Below are 18,557 nucleotides of genomic sequence, written 5' to 3'. Positions count from 1 at the left end.
AACAAACAATTACAACACTTTAAGATGCATTATATAAAATCTTAGAATGCCAAATGTCTGAATGTACAAGAATGTAGAGATGGGCTCTTCATTCTAATTGAATCCTGGAATCTGGGTTATCTGTTAAAAATAGGACACTATTCTCTAATAATAATTCTTTTCCATGGACAGCTGTTGATGTGTCCATAGGTTCACAAAAGCTTTTCTAGCATTGTATTGTAATAACAGCAATACCTTCAAATAGAACTGGATGAGCTATTCACAGTAAACAATTTAATCAATGAATTTCACCCTTTATTCTGCTTGTGAATTGTTATAAATGTGTTTTTCAACACATGCTTTATACAAACATATTTTAGCGTCTTTCAGCCTATTGTTGCTATTCATTATTATTTCTGTGTGACTGGTCACCTTAGTCGCAGAGTATTATTTCTGTTCCCTGGCTGGATAAGGGTATCTGTAACTAAGAAGAAGTTCAAAACACTGGATGTTTGATTGCCTAATAGATAATGTGGGAGCAGTCTGTGGAGTTAGGAGGAGCTAGAGTGCAAGTCTAAGGAGTTTTTAGAACAATTTAAATATTTTCCTTTCCAGGCCCCTGGACTCAAACCTTACTTGTAACATCACTGTTAGAAGAATTAGGCTACTGTAACATCATGGGCTGAGGTCAAACTGAAAATTAATGATCTCTTATGACAAAGTAATTGTTTGTGGTTGTACAGGCAGAACTCCAACTGCAAATCGTGGGGCCAGATCCTTTTCTGGTTTATTTAATTGCCACTGAGTCAGGACTCTGAACAGTAAACTTGCATAGTTCTAGCTGCAAAAGATGAGGACACATCTCTGAGAGTCATTTAAATGTTTTAATACTGGCTTGGGGTTTAGGGTCCCGGTTTAATTTTGCTCCCACCTTAAGTAAATGTAATGTCTTCATGAAATAAATATCAGACATTTGTATGAAAAAAAAATCACTGCCATAAATCTTCGTAAAAACCAAATTCCAAAAGGTTGCAAATTGCAATTCAGTTTGCAGTGTGCTAAAAGGTATGCAAAAAATTATGCAGCCAGCTCTATTTTAAACTTAAATGTTTGATAATGTCAAATCAGCACCAGAGAGAATGGATGCAATACCAACACATGAACAAAAAATTGATAACAGTGACTTAGAATGATGAACAAATGTCATGGTATATCTAGTCCAAAAGAAATACCTGGAACTCAGGAAATAAGGTTCAACAGCTCTGCAAAAGTAGACTGAGGATAGACTGGCAGGTTTCGAAACTGGGGATTTCCCCAGAGTAATATAAAATATCTCATTTAATCACAAATATGATCTGGGTCAACTGCTAGCTGTGCAAATATTGCACCAAAACACAAGTTTTATTTAGTATTTATAGACAGATGGAGATTTTTGGAAAAACATGGCTATCAAAGGCTTATCTATTGAATAGTAGACTGATACTTGTGTCTACCAAAGCAAGGCCAGTATGAGAAAAACATATCTGTGAGCATCTTGAATTTCCCATCTCCTGTTTATAAAAGGTCCAGATACCCAACCGAGAGCAAAAAATAGGAACAGTAGCACGCAACTTAGGTGCTCAAATTCCAGTCTGTCAGTCTGCTAGCAAGGTAAAAGGACACTGTGAGATGCATCCTCCAACTTAAGCTTATGCTGTGCATATATGCGGGGCCTGGCATGGCTAGCCTCAGAATTATCAGACACATTTTCAAAAGGTAAGCACACAACTTACCAGGTGTACAAAGGGTGGCAACCATTCTGCTACCCAGTTTCATTATTGGTAGCATATGCAAATTCAAATCAGAATTTGGTATCGGTTGTCCTTACCTGTTCCTAATGGTGTTTCTGAGGCAGCCAGCCTTTCAGAAACTTTCCAAAAGAGGAATGCAAATTTCACCAAAGAGGAGGTCAGGTTCCTTGTGTCCTTGTCCCAGGCCAGATGAAGGTGCTCGATGCTGTGAATGCTGTTTGAGAGATGATGCAAGTGATGAGAGAGACAGAAAAAATAAGTGTTAGGTACTCTGCCTGAATACCAAGACAAAGCTGGATCTGCCTAAATGCCAAGATGGAGTGGGAACTTCAGCCCAAGCAGAGGGCAACAGACTGTCTCCCATAAGGAAGCTGTGGTGCCCCAGTCCATCCTGCTTTTTCAAAACTGCAGACCATGTATGAAGTGTGTATTCTCTTCCCATTCCTTTTCTTTCTACACCCCCACTACACTAATGTAAACTGTGCTGAGCCTTACTTGAATTATTTCCCCTTTGTAATAGTAACAATGGTTAACAAACCCTCTCATGTGACAGGATATTAACCTTTTGAACCCTGACACAATTCATATAACTGGCACTAGGAAAGTAAAGAATCAGGTGTGTATGGTCTATGTAGCAAGGTAACATCTCATGATGAGTTTGTGAATTCACTTTACATTCTGCTGGTGGCACCAAACTCCCAATCAGACTTTCTCTATGAGGTGTACCCACACATATGGGCATATGACAAGTGAGAACAACTTCCCGGCAGTCACCATGAAGTAGGTGAATCAGCTGAGGAAGAGAAAACGGGCATCTCTCACCCTCCTTCCATCCAGAAGTTAGTTCCTTGTCCCATCTTTCTGTTTGTATCCTTACCTATGATTTAGGCACAATTCATATTAGCACCACACATTTGTGTTTTCTTGCACTTACCCTTTTCCTCCACTAGCAGACACTTTCTGATGTTCCCTATTGGCATCCTCTCCTCTGCTTGCCTGGCATCAAGGATAAACTTGGGCTGTTGCCTCTCACTTTAATCATGCTCTGCATTGGCCTACCTTTTCAGCACCTAAATATGTTTAGGAGACCTCACACCTAATTTAAAACTCCGTTTTGAGCATCTAACCCCTTGTCCATGCCTACCCTAGTGTTCACAACAGCCTTATGTGTGCTTAAATCACCTCTTGGAAAATTCCTTTTGCAGTTATATTCCACTTCCTCACCTATGTAAATGCACATAAAATAAGTAATTACATAGGGAGAAGATATATGATTCTAAAAGTCTCTTTAATCTAGAAGATAAAGACAATAAGATCTACTGGTTAGAAATTGAAGCTAGAAAAATTCTAATGGGAAATCAGGTACAAATAAGGTGAGGGTAATTAACCATTAGAACTGTTTACTGAGGGATATGGTAGATTTTCTATCACTCAAAGTCTTTAAATTAAGTGTGGATAGCTTCCTAAAAGATATGCTGCAACTAAATCACAAGTTATTGATCACAATCAGGAATTACTGTGTGAATTCCTATGACCTGTATTATGCAGAAGATTAGACTAGAAGATAATGGTTTTCTGACTTTAAAATCTATTAACATACTTTGAAATTTCTGACCTTACATTTAAAACTGAACTGTCACAACACAAACAATTAAAGGATGATGAATCAGGGCAGGAGTAAATATATAGTTGCAGTCAATCAGCAATTAAAGGGTATAGGTGAAAGATGTAAATACTCTAAAAACTGAAAAGTTTTTATGGTGGCATTTGCATCCTTAACACAGCAGCCCTTTTAATTAGGGACTGAAATAATGAACAAAAAACCCCATTCATAATTTGGTGCACTATTATACAATAGAAATGCATATTGTACATGTAACATATTAGGGAAAAGGAGGTATTGAAATTGTTGCAGAATAATTTAAATAGACATTTTGAAAACAGAGAAAACTGAATAGTTGTGGCTTCCTTGTTTATGTTAACCTCTGCAAATAAAAATGTTTACTAAATGCCTTATTGAAGTAACAACAGTATATTGGAGGCTGTGTTTCTTAAGAATTGTGACTAACAATATTAGTCATCTTAAACTGGAAATGATTGGTGAAAATGGGGAAGTTCAAATGTAGCAATACAGCAGGTGTTAGAGAAGGAAGAGTATTACACAGCACAGTGGACATTATGTTTTCTTCAGTGCTCTTTAGGACAGTGACTGAGAGTCTTATCAAAGGTCAGATATTTTGTGCTAGATGAAATATTTAGCAGGTGGCCATTTGAGTCATACCTGGAAATAATCTCATGCAGTTTATTGTCTAACATTCTGGCAGAGTTGTTCCAAGAACATCTTTACTGAATTAAGCTAGTATTATTAGTATTACTTACATGATGATTTGGGGGTGCTTTTTGGACATGATGAATTTATTAGCACAGAACATGGTTATTCTTAAGGTAATGCAGAAGCAAGGTGAAGCTATTAATTATTAATCATTATTAATTAATAATAAAATGATAATAAATATCATCATCATCACCATTATTATCCTCCCCAAATTCCCCAAAACCTGTTAGTATAAAGTTGTGGGTGTACAGTTAACTCAGGCTTAAAAAATAACCTTAATCTGCTCCCTTATGTACATTCATTACACATAGGGCATAACATTTAGATAACGGGTTCCATTTCAGCGAGGTCTCTGCTTGGCCTTCATTCGTGAATGTGCAAAACAAAAAAAAAGGAGAAAAGTCTGCATTTCTACAACTCACTGTCCCACCTGCTGTCTATTAATGTAATTGTTATTAGTAAATTACATTCTTGTAGACTCAACAGGAATCAGTCAGCCAAAGGTCAATTAGTGTCTTTTAGCATTATAGGATAAGTATGTGTAACCTTTCTACCAGGTGTTGTTGGCATCAAAAATGGCCAGTTTCAAATATCTACGGGTTGCTCTTGAAATTAACAAACATCACCGACTCAAGCCTCCACCCAGAAACCTGGAAAAAAATAAATACCTTCCCTGGGAAACCCTTAATAGGCAATACTTCATCCCCGTCAAGCACTGAGCCCATATGAAAAACAAGGAAAACTTTATTCAGAGGAAAGGAACACAGCATTAATTTGAATAAACACAACAACAGTATATCAACAATATGTTAGATCAGGGATCGGCAACCTTTGGCACACGGCTCGCCGTGGTAAGCACGCTGGCAGGCCGGGCCGGTTTGTTTACCTGCTGTGTCAGCTGGTTCGGCTGATCGCAGCTCCCACTGGCCGCGATTCGCCGCTCCAGGCCAATGGGGGCTGCAGGAAGCTGCGGCCAGCACATCCCTTGGCCCCCACACCTTCCCGCAGCCCCCGTTGGCCTGGAGCAGCAAACCGCAGCCAGTGAGAGCCGTGATCGGCCGAACCTGCTGACGTGGCAGGTAAACAAACCGGCCCGGCCAGCCAGGGTGCTTACCCTGGCGAGCCACGTGCCAAAGGTTGCCGATCCCTATGTTAGATGAATAACAAGTAAAACACCTGCCCACACAATAGCTTTGGCAGTAGTCCTTTGAATCTGTTTCTCCATCTGCTAGTGTGAACATCTAATGGACAAATGTCTTTCACATACCACTTTTTCCCCCCTTCTCCTTTTGTGAAGGAGAGACCTTACTGCTCCCTCTTACTGCAATGTCATGTAAGGCTGTGGTGTTGACTTCAGGCATTCAGGCTCCTAACTCAATGATAGTGATTACAGTTCTAGGAGTGCTGAGTAGGAGCACCTTGCTTCCACCTCTACAATGCCAAAGACAGGTCCTTAGCAGAGTTCAATAAGCTCTGTCATGACACTGGAGGGTTTTAAACAGCATATAATACCCTTGACCAGTCCTCATTCCAGGGATTCATTCCTCAAAATAGGGTGTGTGTTATTCCAGTGTTCTAGACTCATCACTCCGCTAGCACTACTCAAATTTAGAAATGTAGCTGAGCAGCTATTGTCAGTTACGGATAGCCCACTTCTCTCTGATATTGTGAGATGTCTTAGACTAAAACAAATCCACTTCTACAGTAGGGGAGCTGATCAGGAAGCTGACTAGTACTGTGGATCGCAGATCTGAAATTCTGACACATACAGTAACTACTGACAGCATGCAAGAACCTGCCACAGACTGCCAGGGCATTATTTATTATATACTGTATCAAAGCCAAAAAGTCTAGAAATCTAGTTCTGCAATGGCTTCTCACATTGCAATGAGCTGAAAGGGAGCCAGGTAGTGTTAACTGCTTTCTTGTTGTCCTTTTTCAAGAGACTCCAGCCAACTTGATCAATCACAACTGCCCTTTCATTAGGATTTGTGCAGCGGAGGGGGATTTTCAAGCTGAGTCATTAAACTAGAGGCTGATGTTTTTGATTTACTTCCAATTTGTTTTGTGTTGTGGGGGAAGGCATATTTTGTGACAGCAATGTGTAATTTGTTTTGGTGCGAGTTCACTATATTCACCTAGCTAAATGATTGTGTATCATTCTTTCATATGAATTACTCCTACTTTTTGATGTTTCTCTTGTTTGTTCATTTTCTTCCTCATTTCTTTCTAAATACTGTATATTTCCAGAGGACTGTAGCAAAGTTTCATAAAATATAAATTGTGAAGAATTTGCTTTCATTATTGTTGGAAGGCCAAACGAGATCAATACAGGCAATACCTTCCTTAAAAATCCCATATGTAAGCCCTGCCCACTCTCCTCTGTAGGCTTAAGCTCAACTCATTTATTTAGAAGGGGTAGATGGAGAAAAGAAAGGAATTATTAAGAAGAGGCTTAGGAGATATGTGTTTCTCCTACAAGAATACCAGAAGAGTTTCAGGTTATTTGCTAAGCCAGTCATTATAAGAAAGAAAATTCTTAAAAGAAGTATATTCTTGATTCACCAGCAAGTGTTCTACTCTAGAAATAAAAAATTACGTAATTACCCAAGTAATATGGAGGCCGTTAAAGAGTTGTTGTTTTGTTTATTTGTTTGGTTGGTTTTGGACTTCATCACTATGGAAAAAATTACAATTTAGGAAATGAAATTATCTTTCAGCCACACAGTACCACACAATCTAGGTAAAAGTATTCGAACTAACCTAACCAAACGCACAGTACTGTCTTGGTTTGTGATCTTACCAATTAAGAAGGATGGGATTGGGTCAGTCCAATGACTGGAGACCACAAAGCAATATTTAAATGCTGTGGGAGGTAGTAATGGTGGCTCAGTAGGAGGATTCTTTCCTTCAGAGTCAGTATTGAATCTATGCTCTGATATGGGGGTTACAGGAAACTATTCTGCTTGAAAAACCAAGGGCCTGCCCATTTGTGGTTATTAAACTTTTTGAAAAAGTAGGTATGTCAAGTCTGGTATCCTTATCAGATTCTAAAGGGGTTAATTATACTCTGCTCACCTAAATTTCCCTGAAATTTCAGTTGTGTTCTTTCTAATTTCCTGTCCTAAATTACAATATTGTATAGTAGGACTGTGCACTCCCACATCCTAATCTTGCTTCCACTGAAGTTAACAACAAAATTAGCATTGACTTCAGTTAAGCAACTGAGCCCTCAAAAAATTTCCATGTTTCACCTTAGAGGTGTCAGTATTTAGGTGATTGGTGGAGTGACTCTTATATATTATACTGTATACTGTAGTAAAGCATTTTGGGATCCTCTAGGCTGGGACTATACAAATGTTCAATTTATTATGAGTGAACTGCTGTATACTTGCAGTCGTTAGTTTGTCAGACATAGGGGAATCTCATAGCACAGACCAACTCACTCCCTTTCAGTTATGGCCTGAGAGGAAAATTAAGATAACATGACACATCATCATGGCCTCTGGAATTTGTGTGAGGCATCTGGAAATGGTTTCCTGATTAATACCACCAGCATTGTCTGCTACTATCTAAACTACTCAGAGCCCAACAAAGATGATGCAGCAGTATGAAATAGTACCACACCTATCTCCACACAGCAGCTTCCCAGCTAGTATTAATAGTCTAAAATTGCCCTCCTGTTTAAATAAAAGTGCTGATAGCGTGTCACTTGGCAGCTCCAAAGTCTATACCTAGGATATGCTATATTTTGAAATTACAAAAATGGCCTGACTGAGAAAAATGGTGCAACAAGGTGGAGCATATTTCATTTTTCTTAAAGATTGTTTTCTGTCTATATTGAACCTGCAGGTCTCAGGTATGGAGTGTCGTGCAAATAAGCCCAAGGTAAAAGTGATCAAGATGGTGTGTGCTGGGTCTTGCATTAGGGGCACGGCTGCCATACTACTTCTGTCTAATGGAAGGAGAATGACCTATGAGCCTCATCTACAAGCCAAATATTACACTTAAGCCCATGTCTCCTCCATCACACTCACTGCCTTCCCACATGATACCCCTTTTTACCCCATGCACTTGTGACAGAGCAGGTATGTAAAAGGGCTTGAGACTTACTCCCACTCAGACATAACACCTCATGCTTAAGTGTACTTATACTCGTAGGACACTGGAGAACAGCAAACTTGTGCTGTAAATTGGGCAAGAATTTATAGGATCAAGGTCATTGTGTAATTGCAAGCTTACAATTGCAGCTTATTGTACTCCATTTTTACTGAATGTCCAGGGAGATGTGAGATCTTAAAGTATGCACCCTTCTTTCTGCAAATATATAACATTTGAAATTATCACATGCTGGCCACTGACATGGTTTTTTTTCACCTAGTGAGACCCCTGTTTTAGTGTTGCACTCTTTAAATATTTAGTGGGGGAGTTACCAAGCAGAAAGAAAACTATAAGGCACAACAATGGCAGTAACAAATTCTAAAATGTCACAAGACACATATTTAAAAATACTGAAAAACTGGAGAGAGTCTTCTGGAATTAGAAGTGGAAAGGAGAAGGATGATAATGGAGTTAATTCTTCCCAATATAATAAATATTTATATCACTCTACACCATACTAATGTACTGCCAGCATAGATATGTGCCTGTGGTTCCCTTACTTCCTGTAATACAAAACTTACTGTAAAATGACATTTTGTGAAGCTGAATGGCTTTAGTAATCGTATATAGAGGATTTCACCTTTAGGTCACAGGTTTAAATCTGACTTGTGCTTGTAGTGACCAGAAGTACTTACCATCTGTTTGGTGGAATATATAACATGACCTAATGGGTTCAGTCCAGTTTGTAATGGACAAGTGCCTACATCAGTGAAACCATCACCACCACAATTGCCATGCTTGTTGTCAGTCACAGCAGAGAGGCCAAGGACTAACTGCACTTGGAGACCAAACTACCCTTTTCTTAATAATGGTAGGGCTGGGAGAGGAAGCTTAAGCTCTTTGTTCCTGCTGAACTTATTCCATACACTTATATTGACTGTGGGACTTGAAACCTTTGCTATCAAATTATTTTAGTGGCTTTGGAAAATACATGAAATAAAAAACTGACAGTGAAAATTTCCAAACCTGGGGGAGAAAGAAGACGAGAAGACAAGCCATTGTGCGAGCAGCTTAAAAGGCTGAGGGAGTACGTTAGCACTGCCTGCCTGCCTGCCTAACAACAGGAGTAAAGCACTTCTTGGGGGAATCTACAGGCTCTGCTCCTCCTCATTTTCAGGAATCAATTCCACCTCAGAAGGATTGTATATCAACACTGAACTCCTCCTCTTTCCCCATCCCCCGAGACACAAGAGGCACAGGCAGACAGCCCAGGATGTTGGCAACTGAATTAACCCTGCTGGGAACTCCCTCATTTCCCTGAAGGTGCAGCAAATGAATCAGGCAGCACAACACTCAAGTTGCTCAGTGATGACCCATATTCTAGTTTTTCAGTTCCAGTGATGGGACTTCCCAGTAGGATTAATTCAATTGCCCCTATGGAACACAAGGCAGAAATGGACCACTCTTTTCATCACCCATGTTGAATGAAATGCAGAAAACAAGCAACACAATCACTTTTTAATAATCTGGTAACATAGGTAAGGATTTTTTTTAAAACCTAGCTGTCCCTTTAATGAAATATAAAAAACATACTTTAGGGAATTGTAATGCAATAACATTATTTATCCATATTAAACAGAGATAAACAAAAATGAGAAATAGACTTAATTGAAACCGTCTGTGAAATCTGGCTAATCAGGTTTCATATCTAGGAAATTATGTTATTTAATTTATTATTTATCTCTTTTTCTGATTTTTCTTTTGAGACCTTGTCTTAGGTTCCGGGTGCTTCACAAACACTGGGTGAAATCTTCGGATTTCACCCCTTATTTACTACAATGTTAAAACCCTTATAAGGTCCATGATAAGATCTCAGTGAATTGAGTGCTCATACAAACAACATCTAGCTCTAACAACAGCCATTACTGCAGATTTGCTAAAATATCTTTCTCTGACCTCCCAACTGTCCTGCATTTTAGACCAAATTTGCCTCTATTCCATGCAAATATATTGTCGTTTTGCTTTGTTATCATAAATTATAGGCATAAAAATGCTGAATCAGGAAACTGAGGTTATAGCTGTTAAAGAAATGAATCCCACATTGCGACAAACTGCTTCTTCTTGCAGATTTTGTTGTGTTCCTCTTTCTGAGTCATTGTCACACATTTTAAAGGACAGTCTTGATCATGAGAGCGATGCCCTTTCTTGTGGCTTTTGGAGGCAGGCAATGCCATTATATGTCTTTACCTTTGTCTTTACCTAAAAGATACATAACTCACATTGAAGAACTTCATGTGTCACTAGAGTGCATTGCACTGCATAGCAGTACTGGAAATGAAATACTTATGAATAGCTACATTAGTTATATTCTAATTAGTGCAATAGGACTGCTTATCTCTGCTGACGTGGAACTCACTGGGATACCATCTTATATTTTTCAAAATCTCTCTAGGGTTGGGGAAAGGAAACTCATGAATCAAGCAACAACAAGGTGCTATAAATAAGTCAGGTAAAATTTTAGTAGCTAATTACTGTAATAATTGGCAGAGCACTTCAACAGGATTTCAAAAGTCAAAAATAAACTTAAAAATGGCTGTGAAAATGAGGGCTATGTCGGAAAAAGTACCATCATCCCATTAGAAGAAACAAGACAAGAAAATTTGTGGATAATGTATTTATCTAGGTACTTTTATAGCCTTCAAAACCATAGCATCTGAGCACCTCCCAGACATTTATGAATTCATTTTCATAACATACTTTTGAACTAAGAAAGTAATATTATCCCCATTTTACAGACAGCAAAATGAGGCATAGAATGATAAATTGACTTGCTCAAGGTCACATAAGAAATTTGTAGCACAGCCAGAGAATGAACCAAAAGTCCTGGAGACCCTATCCAGATTGATGTATGAATCTTACAATGCTTATACAAATATTAAAATATTAGAACTGGTTGAAAGTAAGGAACCAGTCAAGGCTTATATTGCCACTTTCCTTTTAGCCCTGTGTAAAGGAGCACAGATAGGGGTGCCCTCTTCTCCTCTCCTTCCCTGCTCACCTGCATGGGTATGGGTAATGGCCTTATAGAGCTTGCTGTCTGCCCTCATACTGACTGGTAATGTGGGTTGCCCACCTCCTCCTTATTCCTCTTTTGGAGCACATAGGGCAAGGGACAATCTTGCCCCAAGTGAGCAAGATGGCTTTAAAAAATGTGAGACCTGAGCAAACACTACCATTTTCCCAAGAATAATAGTTTGAATTTGTAAATGAATTTGCTTCAGCAACGCTCACTCCCCTTTTGAACTCTTTTTGCTTGCAGAAACCAAACATTGCAGTGATTAGCTTTTACTGGCCTGAATGTTTGCAATGAGCAAATTTCAAATCTGCATGAGAGAGTATTAACAGGAGCCAAATTTTAATTTCACCTGTGTGAGTATCTATGCCAGAAGTGCTTGCACATTTTATTCAATCACAGAATGGAAACAATGCCATCTGATTTATTTGTTGAATCACAACTAGGCATCACAGTACAGATCTTGAATAATTAATCTAAAATATAGCAAACTCTTTGCCATCAATCCACAGAGGAAGACAATTTTCAAATAAACTTCAGTAATGAATAATTTTGAGGAAATTACAGTCTTCTCTAGAAAAAAAAGGCCAATTGAGTAAATTTTTCAATTTGAATTTATTCACTGTTTTAAAAAATATAAAAATGCAGTCTAGTGAACTTAATTAAAGTCAGTGGAAAATTGTTAAATGAAAAGCAAACTATAAAATAGCAGGAGAACACCATCCTATGTTGTAATATTACTCTTACTCCCCACTCCAGTATCTCTAGCCCATCCCAACAATGACACAAAACATGGCTATGTATGTATATCTAAAACACGTGTTGATTTTATGCTTGCAAGCCAGCAAGACTTTGGGGGAATTCTCCCACGGAAGTTACACTGAGAAAGAAAGGGAAATAATAATTCACTGGCACTAAGATCCTCTTCCACAACAGGTTCAGTATTTGAGTAGGCGTCTCTATCCTTGCCTTACTCCACCCACTCCCGTAACTCTGTCACTCTCAGATTCTTGTTCCTTCTCCTCACTGAGAACATTAGGGAGCAGATTGTTTTGGAGAGACTTAATGGGCACAGATGTTACCACCTGCTGCATGTTCCTTCCTTCTCATTGGCTTTTATAACAGCTCTTCTTCATCCTTTAAAAAGTTTACTGGAGGAGGAAGGGACAGTAGCCTTCGGTGTTGCTTAGTAGTTATACAGCTGCGTTTTTTTACAGGTTGGCAACCAAATACTTATTGCAATGATACAGTGTTTTCCAGAGGGTGTCTGAGTGTAGATGTGCCAACATGGGTTCCGGTTGTGAAACAGCTAATTCTCTTATTTCAAAGAGAAGAAATATCCTTCGACAAATCTGCTTTGTCAAGGTTGAAAACGTTCCACACCACAGATGGTGACCATAAGGTGTGAGTGAGTTTTCAGATGAACCAACAATACTCTACCCATTTGCTTCACTGCTGAATATTTTAAAACTATTTTCTGTTATGGGAAGTCAAGCAAGGTACTTCTCTGCAAACGCCTCTGCCTCTTGTTAGCTTCTCACTTCCATATTCATAGCACTCCTGCTGCTACTAGTACTACCATGCGTAACACTTACTGCAAATTGTCCAGTTCCTGTTGCCTCTGTAGGAATTCCTTTAGGTTTTTGAAAAATTCATTGAGGGAGGTGGAAGTGGCAGCAGAATTCTGCTATGGTTCAATACACTGTTGCAGAAGGTTTTTCTCAGGTGTTCTGCAAGATGATGGCTAAGTGGTACTATGACAGGACAGGTTACAGGCTCATCACACCTCTCTATTATAGTGCAAATCCACCAATTGCTTTTTAACATATCTGATGTGTTGAGGTTAAAAAAGCTCTGTGTACAGGATATTGACTTGTGAGGAAGGGGGTTTTCCAGCAAGTGTGAGGGGATTTTCAGCCCCTGCTAAGAGTTTGTGAGATTTTCATGTACACTGGAGAGAGTGTCAATAGCAGTATCTGTAGCAGTATACAGTAATTGCTTCCATGCCCTTCTGAGTCCTTCTAGCTCAGGGGTTTTATGTTAATGTTAAAGAGCCCAACTGTGGTTGAAGGACTCAGAGACTGTATCTAATTTTTCACTTTTGTGAATCCCCCAATTTCATTGTGGGAATGGAGTTAGTGGCTTTCAAAGCAGTCAGACTCATAGGCCTTTATTTCTATTCTGTCCTTGACTAGTTCCAGAATTAAGTAAAATAAAATTTAAAGGGGGGAGAGGCGGGGTTGATTTAGCTTCACAAATGTACTTCACATTGACTTGTTCGAGGCACAATAACATAAATCTGAAGAGGAAATAACATTCTCTCTATCACTGTGAGACTAAAACAAAAAGTGAAAGTGTGTGTTTGGGTCTTCCTCTCTCCAGCAAACCTGCCATAACTGCATTCCTGACTTCAATGGGAGCTTTGTGAGCAGAAATGCTGCAGGATGGGGACATAAATTACTTAGAGCTTGTCTACATGGGGACACTCAGGAAAGTTAAGCTGAATTAACTTTCAAGTGGATTAGTTAAATCACATTAAGCCCCCCCCATGGACACTCTCATTCAGAATAAAAATGCCCTTAATTTGGTTTAGTTTAATTTACTTTGAAAGTGAATTAAACTAAACTGAATTAAGGCCACTTTAATTCTGAATAAGAGTGTCCACACAGAGGGTTAGTGCGGTTTAACGAATTCATTTTAAATTCACACCTCTAGATAATTTGGATTAATTTTCCTGTCCCCCCCCATAGATAAGTACTTAGGTTATGTCTACACAACAGTGGCTTCACCACCACAGCTACATTGCAGAAGGTTCCTATATAGATGGAACAGGTTTTTCTGTAGATGTAAGTAATCCCTCTCTCTGAGAGGTGGTAATTAAGTCAATGGAAGAATTCTTCCACTGATCAAACTGCGTGTATGGTGGGGGTTAGCTCGATCTAACTACATGACACAGGGTGTGACATTTTTCACACCCCTGAGCCATGTAGCTAGGGTGACCTAAATTTTAGGTGTAGATCAGGCTTTAGACTTTTAAAGAAGTAGCTTTAAGTATTAACTGTGCTGGGATGGGGGTCACCCTCTTCATTCCTGCACATCTTTTGAGAGTAAAAAAGCACATAAATATTCTGTCGTCAGCTCAAACTCACACCACCACCACCCTTCTTGCTTTTTGGTCTAAATTCAGACCCAACATAAGCGAATGCAACTCCCTTGATTTCAGCACAGCTGCACCCCCTTTACACCAGATGTGACTTTGACCATTCACCTCATTTCTCTAATGTTCTTAATTTAAAAGAAATGCACAAATCACTTAACAGTGCTGTTTTTAAGGTCAGTTGATGCTGACTGTTCTCACCATTCTTCACAATTCTTGGATGCTTTCGCTAGTCCACCCCAGGATTTGTCATGTACACAAACACATACATGTGGTTTGATACTCGTCTCCCTTATAACAGTGTAAATTAGGAGCATCTCCAGTGGTGTTACATCATTGTAAAATGGGCACGAAAGGAGAGTCAAGACCATTAAATTTTCAGAACACGATCACAGTGTGCAGAGTTCCGGGGCTGGATCCTGCTCCCTCTGAAGTGAGTGGGATTTTTTTCCATCAACTTCAATGTGGGCAGGATTGGGCTCTCTGTACTGATGGTTGCCTTATGTTACAGCAATTCCTTTTGAGTCCTCTGCTTGCCAAATGCTGAATTTCCTGCCAGGTCACTGTTCTATTTTTAACACTTTAGGGTCTTACTCTTCATTTTAAGACAAATGGGCACGTTCAGGCTAGTGAAGGGAACAAAGATGGCTTAGGTGAACACCGGAAAGATTGTAAGCAGAAACCATAGTGGGCTTGTTCGTGAGTCATTCCCATTGCAGAGAAAGATATGCAAAGCATATGTCAGTACTTAATCAGCATGCACTTTTACCTCAACTCTTTTTATGAATATAATATTGATGATAAATGTTCCACTGTAGCATTCCTTAGAATATTGTAAGCCAAACAAACAAATAAGGGTACAACGAGGTTTGTCTGGCTTTGGTATATTTAAATAGTTTGCGAAATTTTCCTTAAAAAGGTATAGAATAATATGAGATCCCTTGTTTTAATGTTGTTTGGCTCATTGCACCGGGGGGAGGGATAGCTCAGTGGTTTGAGCATTGGCCTCCTAAACCCAGGGTTGTGAGTTCAATCCTTGAGGGGGCCACTTAGGGATCTGGGGCAAAATCAGTACTTGGTCCTGCTAGTGAAGGCAGGGGGCTGGACTCAATGACCTTTCAAGGTCCCTTCCAGTTCTAAGAGATAGGATAGGATAAACTTAATAAGTCTGGGCAGGGGCCTAGGCTATACAGGCCATTGTCTGCATGCTTTTGCAGTTACATCTCCTGACCCAGGACCAGAGCCTATATGCAGCATCCCATGCTCCTAACAGGAATAATCTTCAGGGGTTATCTTTGTATGTAGCCATTGCCAGCCAGACTGCAAGTACACATTCTGACAGCTTTTGTAGAATGTATCTGTGACCATTTTGAAGACATTTATGCATGGGGGCAGAATTAGGTAGATAGTATATATTACTAAAACCTATGCTAGTGCCATCATTTGGGAAAGATTTTAAAGAGCATGTATGTCAGGAAATTCAAAGCTGTGGTTCTACATCTACCAGACCTCAGTCTGCTTGCACATCTAGTATTTTTAGGGTGACTATTTTCAAAATCAAAAATAAGGACATTTTTGTGGTGACATTGTTTAGGGTTGCAGAATAGTCATACAAAAGTTTGCTGGTGTCACTACTGCCAGTTTCTGACTCATGAGTAACCCATGCATATTTCTCAACCAGGAGGTTTTTTTTCCCAGTAACTTAGTTTTCTGAGCAAAAGAATAGCTTTGATAGTGTCTACACACAAGTTTTTCTCTTCACTCCAAACACTGTTCATCACATCCAGCACTTATTCTACTGGACTATTATTCCTGATACAGAAAGAACATATTATAGTTCTTATACCAATACATCTCAAACAACCATATTTTAGTTGTGAAAAACAAACACTTTGATTAAGGAGACTAACATTTATAGTGTTCTGAAACTAGTTCCCAGAACACCAAGACATCATATGAAAAACTGGAACTGTCCGGCTAAAACCAGAACAGATCATCACTTTAAGTATTTTATAGTCTACAAAGTTAATTTTTGTGCTTTAAACCTTCATATAAATGTACAATGTGACCTGGTTACATTACTGTAAGAAACATAACTTTGAATTTCCTCACTTTTTAAATTTAAAAGGTTTCATTTCTTAGACTGTAAACTCTTCGGAACAGGGACCGTCTTTTGTGCATAGCACCAAAGGGTCCTGGTCCATGACTGGTGCACCTAGGCGCTATGATAATACAAATAATAAATAATGAAAAATAATAGTAATTCATGTACGCTCGTTTTTTGCATTTCATTTTCTCGACTACATATTAATGAACATGTATTTATATGTATGTGCAACTTGAGATTCAAACAAATAGCTCAGTAGGCTTAACTAAGTGATTGCATCATCTCGGGTCTGTCAAATGCACTTAGTGCAATTATGCTGTAAATGCACTGAGTGCATTTATTTGAACTTTCTTACATGTACATGGGATCACACATTCAGATAAACACAGCTGTGTTTATTTCAGATTGCACAACTCCAGATTGTATGTGTATGTCTGGAGCTAGTGGACTGCACATTTGTGGTACGGGATTTTCAAACACTTATAACTTCATTATTTGTCAAACAAATGTCTTAAAATATGTCCAACACACTTTTTTGCATTGAATGTTAGAGCTCAGTAAAAATATGAAAAAAATAAACTTTTTATAATTTATTTGAAAATATTGTGAATTTTTTTTGAATAAATTATTCACCAAATATTATTCAGCCAACTCTGATTAGGAATCCTATTCTGACTTTGGATAGGCATATCAAATCTCCATTAAAGAAAAATGATTTTACTGATATTTCACTTCACCGTTTTTTACACAGAAACCACTATTTGGAGTTACTCCAGAATTATAGTGATCTGCTCATTAAGATCCTGATCTTGCCAGTACTTATGCATGCAAGTAACTTTACTCAGGTAAATTGTCCCATTGACTTGAGTGTTTGCAGAACTGGGCCTTAAGTCTTTCTAGATGAAGTTCCCTTTGATGCAATACCCATAGCAAAATTGGGGCATTGTAAGGGACATTATATTACCCTGTATTGAAGGAATGATGGCACCACCCACGACTTTTAAAAAAACAGCCTTAGTGGTAACTTAAGCCTTGATTCTGCAAAGACCTGAACTTGGGAGTTCAATGAGAACTACTCACCTGCTTAAAGTTAAGCATATGCATAAATCTTTGCAGGCTTGGCGTTCATGATAAGGAATGCACACACATTTGAAGCAAGAATACAGTCCTACAGCCACAAACCCTGCAAACTTTTTATGTGGGTGGAAACACTATTAACTTCAAAGAAGCTGTACATATGCCAGGTTTGGAGAATTAGATACAAAGTCCTGGCATGAGTGAAAAATAAAAAATATGCCATTTAGTGAGTTATCTGGGCTCAACCAAATCTCAGAAATGTCTAAATTGGTGAAAAAACATGTTTTTTTTTCAAGCTCAGATAACACAAATGCATCCAACAGCAATTTTACTAAATAGTGTCCTTTCCCCTTCAGCCAGTCCCCACCAAAAAAAACCCAGATACAAAAAATCCCAATCACCTTGTTTTAAGAACAAGGATGAGGCATTTCAGATGTTTAAAAAAGGAGTCTTCAGAGCCTGAAAATAGGGATTTATAATGAATGTGCTTCCTATTCTATTGCTCTAATCTTTGGATGCACCGAGCTGTGCTTGGCACAGGGCTGGGACAAAAGTGACTGTATAGCACTTTTGCATCCAATCACTTCCCAAGCCAGGGACTTGTCAAGGGTTAGTTTAGCCTCTAACCCAAATTAGAGGTGCATACAGGCTGTTCTAAATTATGACAGGCTTCCAGGGACCAATACAGCAGCCAGGGTTTACAGTGGTGCTCCACCCACACCCTGTCCACTGAAGGGATTCAGCACGTTAAGAAGCCTGCTTTCCTCCTGCTTTGTACAGCCAGAGCAAGTCAAAGCAGACTGAATGGAGCTAGGATCTGGCCACATAACTATAGTATTGGTGGACTAACAATGAGCTATGAAAACCTGGTCTGAGTTTGCTGAAAACCATAGGTACCAGGGACAGATAAGTGTATGGTTTAAATCTGAACCCTCTGA

Source organism: Malaclemys terrapin, chromosome 11 (assembly GCF_027887155.1).
Source record: "Malaclemys terrapin pileata isolate rMalTer1 chromosome 11, rMalTer1.hap1, whole genome shotgun sequence".
Lineage (NCBI taxonomy): Eukaryota > Metazoa > Chordata > Testudines > Emydidae > Malaclemys > Malaclemys terrapin.
Note: the sequence above shows the minus strand (reverse complement) of the source record.